At 43.8% G+C, this 8,879-nt stretch overlaps 1 long non-coding RNA gene across 1 annotated transcript; it reads left to right on the top strand.

Annotated features, from left to right (window-relative positions):
- Positions 1-2,703: 2,703 nt before the first annotated feature.
- On the top strand, positions 2,704-7,999 carry LOC127312209 (uncharacterized). Its single transcript, XR_007858195.2, has 2 exons — positions 2,704-3,229; positions 7,607-7,999. It is a non-coding gene; the product is annotated as an uncharacterized lncRNA (long non-coding RNA).
- The last annotated feature ends 880 nt before the right edge of the window (positions 8,000-8,879 follow it).

Genomic DNA, 8,879 nt, shown 5'->3' with positions numbered 1-8,879 from the left:
ATTATAATCTACATAAAAGAAAAGTAGTTTCTATATTATGAATTGACTTGCACTGAGTGGTGGAATCGGAACCAATGTATTATTGTTGATGATGTAGGTTCCAGTGTACCTGTTCACCTAGGATTAAAACAAATCCTGATTCTTATGTTATATATTACACCTTGACCTTAAGGTTGACTATGGTTTGGGGAAGTCAGCTAGATCTTCTTCATTTCGTATAACAACGGATGACAAGACCTAGACATGTATCCCACCGGGAACCAATGACTTGGGAGACATTGCAACTGCCCATCTCATGGAATGAGTGGTCCATGATGTTAGTGTATGATGGATTGTCATATCTAGTTGAGTGTCATGCAACCTATGTGGTAGGCGATCTGGTCTGAACCGACTTTACAGAAGGGTTGGTATGCAGGGTCATGGAGAAGGGCAGTGATCAGCTTTTCTCTTTATACCGGGCCCCTTACGAAGAAAGTGTGTATGAACTCGTGACTCGCATGTGCAATAATGTTAAGGATCACTTGTTGAAAAAGTAAAGCATGTCTGCATAGTGTAGATAATTTGGCTTGTCACTCCCTCATCTAGAAAAGAACTGCAGACGCGATACGGAAGGAGCTCTGTGAAGTTCTAGTCAACGTATGAAAGCTCATGGACATCATTTTCACAATAAAAGCAACATTTTTGAAGAAATGTTTACAAAAAATTGATTGCCGAACAGCCCTTGGTCCAACGATGTAGACCGTTCATAAAAAACATCTCCTATTAAACTTGTTGAGTATGTTGTATTCATACTACACTTATAGTCCTTCTAGATTGTAAGGCCGCCGATGGAGAATCTCCCATGAAACTCGAAGATGGAGGAGATGATTAAAATAGGCATACATTATTCAGGAGAGTCAAAAAAGTCAACTTCTATGCCAATCGTAGTAAAAACATAGACGAGTAAGAGAAGGGAAAAAAATTCCCTATTCATACAGCCCATATAGTTAGGGTGCTTCTATAGCATCATTAGCAAGCCAATTACCATTATAGGTAGCTCTAGTTAATAGTTTAGTTTACAAGTTGTTTGTTATGGATTGTATTTTCAGTCTTACCTCATTGTATCTAGGAGGGTGTAAACATATTTTGTAAAGAATCGGAGTTGTAATTCTAACGTCATAGCTCGGACCCGCAATGTTTCTGTTGTACCACTTTGAGAGGCCTAATACTGGTGGAACGGTGTTTCATTGGTATTATGTAAATAACTAGTGTACTAAAACATGCAATTTTATAATGGGTCACCGCACACCACACCGGCGAGACTCACTATTATCGACGTGGAAGAAATCACGCCGATTTACCTTGGGACCCGTTGAGCCAGCACCTGCTCCAACACAGATGCCCAAAAGAGTGAGAAAGGGGTTGCACGCAGCCATCATCCCATCTGAGAGCTCCAGATCTAGGGTTTCCCCCGGAGTACGTATCCTGAGCGAGCAGGGGATGCATGCGATGACGATTCCTCAACAAGGTAATGACGTGTAGACGGCGCCATCACCTACCATGACCAGAGTCGAAGCTCTGCTTTCACCAGCAGCCTTCCCAACTCTAGCCGTCTGGATCCATGCAATGTTGCACTGCTGAGGCGCACACACTCGCAAAAACACCGAAAAGACTCCAATGGTACCTTACGAACCCGGCCCTCTGCGTGCCATCGACCACCTATGGACCACGTCGAGGATCATGCCAACCATGGGGAGGGTTTCCACCGCCGCATGGATAACGTGCTCGCACAACACACCTCCCTAGTTGCCACCAAGATCAGTAGTAAGCCTCCAGCCTAGGCGTCTTTGGCATCTTTGACGTCGGGCCGCCGCCACCGCGGAAGAACACCGGTGGCAGCGGTGGAGGGGGATACGTCATGGGGAGGGAGGTTTGGAGGAGGCTAGTGTTTCTCCCCTAGCGCCGCCCTGGGATTTACGTTGAGAGCGTTTAGTTAATTAGTTTTGTAATCAAACATAAAAAAATAACAAGGAAACAAAATAGGACCCTTACTCACAAGCAGCTCAGCTTTGGAGACCATCGGGTGGGAGATGAGCAATGGTTCGAACCTCGAAGGCCCAGAACAATTCACACAAATTGTTTACTCGCTTTAGGGTCTTATTATGCTTGTCATATGCATTAATTTTCCTTATTTATATGTCTACCCACTACTTACTTTCCCCTCTTATTTGTGGAAATGCTCCTGCCTCTCCTTCCCGCAATATCTAACCACGTGATAGTTCGAAGACAGATACTTCAGTTGATCAGCTCATCGAGCGTAGCTCTATTGGAAAGAACCAAGATGGTGTGACAGATGAACCAAGACCTCTAGGGGTATTTATTAGGATTGGAAGGCACCGGGACAAGCAGATGTGCAAGGAGCATGTAGGGTATTTTTCTTAGAGAACAGAAGAGCACTTGTGACCATCGATTCAGAGGTCAGAGGTACCTTGATTGCACGCTCTAAACGTTGGAGCGCCGCCGGAGAAGAGCATACTCAAGCGTATTCAAAGACCCAAGCCGTGGCCACGACGGCCATCCTTGTTGATGCGCTTTAGGTAGGGAGAACCTTGATATGCCTCCGGTCTTGCATGTCGGAGCCTTTGCTGTTTACCACTCCATGTCCGTGCCAACACCTGAGAAAATTCTTGCCCCAAATGCTAATAAGTGCACGAGGGCTCGTTTGCTCTTCAGAGCCTTCGATTCTGGTCCGTCCGATGGAGCCGCGCGCGACGATCATTCCGATCACGACAAATACAATACAGCTATGGTCGCAACCGCTTTCCCCTTCTTCTCTCGCGGCCTCTCTCCCAACTCAAACCCCTCCGCCGCCGCCGGCCAGTCTCCCCCAACTCCGGCGCGCCCCTCCTCCACTTCAGGCCCTCCTCCCCCGCTACACCCCCACACTTGTGTGCCCCTCTCCCTGACGCCTCCCAGCCACCCGCAACCGATTCACTTTCTCTTCCCCTCAATCTCCTCCGTCACGCTGCCTCGCCGGCCAGCCGTTATGCCGGAGGCAGCCCCCCCCCCCCCCCCCCCCCCTCCTCCACCGGCCCCACTCCTATCCGATGGCCCCTCCTCTCCTCCGCCAGCCCTTCCTTACCTCCACCAGCTCATGCCTCCTACCCTCCTTGCATCGGCGACCCCAGCCAGTATGACCACTACAGCGTGCTGCCCAGGCACCACCACCTCCAGGCATCAGTTCATCCGGGTATGCTCGCTGCAGCTGTCAGGCTAGCTAGAGCCATGATTTTGGTATTAATATTGATTGTTCAAAGCTCCGTAGTTAGCTGTTGGTTCGCTTCATGTGTTGGTAATTTGGTATAGCAATAGGAAGAGATAGAGAACGAGCTAGTCGTGCTACTGTAGCGATATTGCATCCTAATACTACTCTACTACTGCAGTATAGCTGAGCTGATCGATATGGAGAAATATGTGCCTGTCGTGCGCGGTCATCGTTTGCTCGTACATACAGCTAGTAGTAAATCATGCATAGGATGGAGTTGCCAGATCGATCATACTCGATAGACTAGTGTACCAGCTAGTAGTAGTAGTACATCATGAAGGATTATTGCCCCCGTTGCTAAGCCCTTTGGTCACCAACTCTGAAGTTGAACGTTGTGTTTGGTACATGAATTATTTCTCTTGCTAGCTTAGGATCAATGCTTGCTTCAACTCTGCATTTATAGGTAGACTAGTTGTTATTCTACCGAGTGTATTGACCTGGTGAGAGATCATATGGGTTGCTTGTCGAAATAGGTGTACTCAACCTGAAACTAATTCTAAGTGTTGTGTAACTATTAATATTAAGTTGCCTACTAGCTAAAATTGAGTTTTCTTACAACAATCCAAAGTAGCTAGATGGTGTTAACTGCACCGCTCAAATTAAGTTGACTACCGATTCTTGCCAAATTGCCTAAAATTCTACTTTCTTAATAAGAGTGAAAACCAATTGATCGGTTGTGATGATATAAAGTCCACGAGTGCGAGACCGAGAATCTGGAGAAGCATGAGAATGATGGGGGATGCCTTGGAATTCCAAAGACATTTTTCCACCCCAAAATTGAAGGTATATTCCCAAGAAATCGAGCCATTTTTTGCAGCTGGAATGTGAATAGTCCGCGCAATGTTAATTCACAAAGCATGAAATGGTGGACTTTTTGGGTTATGTAAGTGACTATTCGGTGCTATTTTGATTTACACACCAAATTCTCATGTGTTTTGTGCTGGATTAGAAATTGGCCACTTGACCAATTGATCGGTTCATAGCAGGGATTTGGTAATTTATTAGCATCAACGGAGTTTGTGGATGTGTGTCAGTAATGAGGTGCCCTGGAGACATGCCTTCTAAGTTGCTTCTGAATATAGTGCTTTGTTGCGTCACATGTGTGTTAAGTAGCTTACGGATAATGTCTATTCGAACAAAATATGTTGTGCTAAGTTGCTTTCTAGACATTGTCTTTGTTGTTATAAACATGTGCTAAGTTGCTTTTCAACATACTGAAGTCGCTGCTCTTTGTTATGTCCATCTTGGCTGCCAATAGGGATATGCGGGCCAATATGGGGGATCTGCTAGAGATGCTCTTGGACCACAAAACTGTGAGGTTCCAGCCTATGAGTTTGGTCACTTCTCGTTGGACCACACAGTCTAGTATAGCAACAGGATGATCTTCCAGGAATTTTTGAGCTTTCAATTTATTATCGGGGAATTAAAGCTTTTGCTGATATTATCATCCCAATAACCAATAACCAATCGGGCAAGCGGAAAAAGGCACTTGGATAATTAACTAGTACAACATATGGCTATATGGTATGCAGGTTGATTTGTCTTGCTAGTACATCGCTAGAGAACATGAGATAGCTCGGCGCACAATATATAAGGACTGTGGTCTTAACTAAGGTGATCATCATTGGTAAGTTGATGTGTCCAGTTAATTAGATTGCTGTTTGGATCATTGACCAGCTGTGTTTTGTCTAGCTAAACGTAATTGCTCCCCTGTATAGACTAAGTTGTCTTTACCAGCATAGGTAAATTGCAACAACCACACTAACTTAGCTGGTTACATGGTTTAGATCATTTTTTGTAGGGGTGGATGGGGAGCTAGTTTTAGGTGATTTACTCCCTCATAGATTTAAGTTGCTTCCAAAATATTGATTAGTTGTTTCTAGCAACATAGTTAAGTTGATTTCCCATGCTATTAACTTTAGTTTTGCGGTAGTTAATTAAGTTTATTTTTTGTAGATTGAAGTTGCTTTTGCAAAATAGATAAGTTGTTTCTGGGAAGATAGTTAAGTTTCTTCCCTTCGCTATTAACTTTGTTTTGCACTAGTTGATTAAGACTGAAGTTGCTTTTGGAAAATAGATAAGTTGTTTCTGACATCATGATTAAGTTGCTCTCCCATGCTTTTAACTTTATTGTTTCGGAAGTTAATTCAGTTTATTGTACGATAGTTTGAAGTTGCTTTTGCAACATAGATAAGTTGTTTCTAGCATAGTACTAAGTTTGATAGCTAGATTAGCATAAGTTGGATAGAAATGATCCAATGTCAATAAAGTTAAGTTGCCTTCACCATGATATTAAGTTGAATTTCCTACATGGTAAAGTAACATACAACATTTAATTAAGTTGATTACACAACAGATTGTGTTATTGCTGAAAACCGGTGCAGGTTTTAAGATCACCCTGCTTTTTTGTTGAGTCATCCAAGAGTTTGAAGGTTCTTGAGTTTGTGGGTGTAACTAAGTTGTGGTTATCAGATTACATAGTTGCTTCTCGGGTGTAGGTAAGTTGCATTCTTGGTTCGACTGTGTTGTTTCTTGTATAACTAAGTTGTAGTTATCCCATCACCTAGTTGTTTTCGGGTGTAGGTAAGTTGCAGCCTTGGTTCCACTATATTTAACCCATTACCTAATTGCTTTTCGGGTGTAGGTTAGTTGCAGTCTCGTTTTCACTGTGTTTTTTCTGGTATAACTAAGTTGTAGGGACTGTTTGGACTGAGCTCGGCATGCCCTGCCAAATTTTGGCAGCCAATTTTTTGCCCTCCGCTCGCGCACGGTATTGTGTAATAATCCATTGGCAGGCATGGGATGGGCCTAGGCTCACCAATTATTTTGCACCCAATCAAGCAGCACCAAAGCCTCATGGCTGTGACAATATTTTGGTAAGGCTGGCCCTGGCGCAGAACCAAACGTGGCTTAGTTGCTTTCCGGGGTAGTTAAGTTGCAATCTTGGTTCCACTTTATTGTTTGCTGGTTTCACAAAGTTGCAGTCATCCCATCACCTAGCGTGATCCTACAAATAGAAATACATGGTTTTGTCCTCTGCTCAGGCACATTTCATTAATTTAGGGCTTTTAAGTTGCTTATCAAATTTAATTAATTTACTTACTCATCATTAAGTTGTATAGCTAGGTTTTTTAGGCCCCCCCAAGTTGATATTGATATGCGGAAGCACGGTATCCATTCTTTTCATTGGATGAGTTTTTTAACCTTCTTAATTAAGTTAATTAGTGTTCCTTATTATGTTAATTAGTGTTTCATTGGATGAATAGGTTTTGTTTGTCTGACTAGACGATGATCAAAATGATAAGTTGCTTAGACCATTAATTAAGTTGCTTATTGTCCATCTATTATGTTGTTTTTTTGCATATGCATAGAATTGGTTTTTGTTGTCTAACTAGGCAGTCATCCTTCGATTAAGTTGCTTAGCCCATCAAGTTATTCACTGTCTCCGTTAATTTTTTGTACATATAGGGGATCCAAGGTTTTTTAGCTGTTAAGTATCTGACCATGCAATCGTCGGGTTGGATGGGTGTCTAGGGTTTTGTGTTTATTCCTCCGTGAATAGGAATTTCTTATTCCCTTATTAAGTTACTAAGTTTTTTTATTATCGGTTCATCCGAGTGTTCTCTTCCATCTAAGTTGTGGCATAGAATAGTTTGTTGGTTCGCACATGTACTAAGTTGCTTTATTATCAGTTCATCCGAGTGTTCTTTTCCTTCTAAGTTGTGGCATACAATAGCTTGTTGATTCACACATGTGATAAGTTGCTTTATTATTGGTTCATCCATTTGTTCTTTTCTTCTAAGTTGGGGCATTCAATACTTTGTTGGTTCACACGTGTGCTAAGTTGCTTTATTATCGGTTCATCCATGTGTTCTCTTTCTTCTAGGTTGCGGAATGATGTACTTTGTTGGTTCACGCTTGTGCTAAGTTGCTTTATTATCGCTTCATCTAAGTGTTCTCTTTCGTCTAAGTTGCAGCATAGAGTATTTTGTTTGTTCAGACTTGTGATAAGTTGTTTAAATATTGATGCACCCAAGAGCATACATTGTTGGTTCACGCTTGTGCAAAAGTTGCTTTATTACATGTTTGTTATGCAACTAGATGTACATGTTGATTCGTTGTGATGGTAGAGGGTGTTTCGTGTGTGTCTAGAAATAGTGCACGTGAAGGTATGAAAGTTGCCCAACAATCTTATAACTTGCAGTGATAAGTTGCCTCCTAGCTACATTTTTGCTTGGACAACATCATCAACTTTTAATTGTCTTGGTATACATTAATGGTTCTCTGTTTTTTCCTGGCTAGATTCCTGGATCATTTCAACGAAAAATGGAGAATAACAGAAGTACATTAGCTCCCTAGATGACAATGCAACATAACTCTTACTCGTTGCTTTTTGGTTTGGCAAGAATCTGGATAGGAGCAAGGTGGGTGCTTGATCTGCTTGAATCAACCAACAACCAGTTTTTGGAAGATGTCAACTAGTCGAGCTTTGTTTTCTTCATTCTTGGTCTTTTTCCAACTATCGTTGTTATGTCAACAAAGTAATATAAAATGCCTAGGTTTCTATAGCTATGTCGAGTGTTAAGATATCGGAGATTTCCTGTGTTAGTTGATATTTCAACATGGATACATCGCAAGATACGAACTGATGCCGTGTATTTTAGCCAATTTTGAGCAATATGTACCATTCTTGTCCTTCTTGTGAGCTGCTTGTTTTTTGCCGGAAATGCACAATATAGACCACGTGAACACACGTGTGAAAAAAGTGCGGTATTGCGTGAAATTTCTGGAAGCCCTGGCAACGAAGAGGCCAGGAGGGGACCCGTTATTGTTTGGTGCGAGTGATTGGGGACTGGTGCATGGTCATGGTGTGTAGAAAATAGATACTTTCCGTAAATAGCTAAGTCACAACCAGAACTTTCCTTTTTCGGATGAGGGCCAGGTTAGACAAACGAGCCACCGTTTGCTCCCTAGACCTGTCCATTCTTGCAGGTTCAACTCGCATTTGATGGTTTGCTACCCGGTTTCGGGCCAATGAGAGGAACAGGACGTGAGGGTACAATCGGAGTGAATGGTGACGGACTGACGGGCTGAGTAGGTCTCCAACTGCTGCAGGTACCTTAGCCAAGCAAGCAGGGACGCGTCCATAAACTCTGTGACGATAAAACAGCAAGTAACCCTGCTTTGGAAGAAGTTTTGCCAAAAAGGATCATCTGCCCCACTGAATTGCCAGAAAGGACCACCTCTGAAAATAATTGACAAAAAGGACCACCTGCAGCGTGGCGGCACGCTGGCCAGCCGACACGTGGCACGTGCCGCCACGGACGGAGGCGGCAGGAGGGTGCCGCCAGAGCCAAAGGCGGCAGGGTGCAGTAGACGGCGCAAGCTCCGCCACGTAAGCGTGCCTCCACATGGTGTGGCGGCATGGCCCACCACCACGCCGTTTTCCGCGCCGGCCTCGCCAGGTGCTCCGCCACGTCAGCCTGCCTCCACACGGCGTGGCGGCATGGCCCACCACCGCGTCGTTTCCCGCGCCGACTACGCGGGGTGTGCCGCCACGTCAGCATGCCTCCAC

Source organism: Lolium perenne, chromosome 7 (assembly GCF_019359855.2).
Source record: "Lolium perenne isolate Kyuss_39 chromosome 7, Kyuss_2.0, whole genome shotgun sequence".
Classification (NCBI taxonomy): domain Eukaryota; kingdom Viridiplantae; phylum Streptophyta; class Magnoliopsida; order Poales; family Poaceae; genus Lolium; species Lolium perenne.
This window is presented reverse-complemented; position numbering and strand designations above follow the sequence as displayed.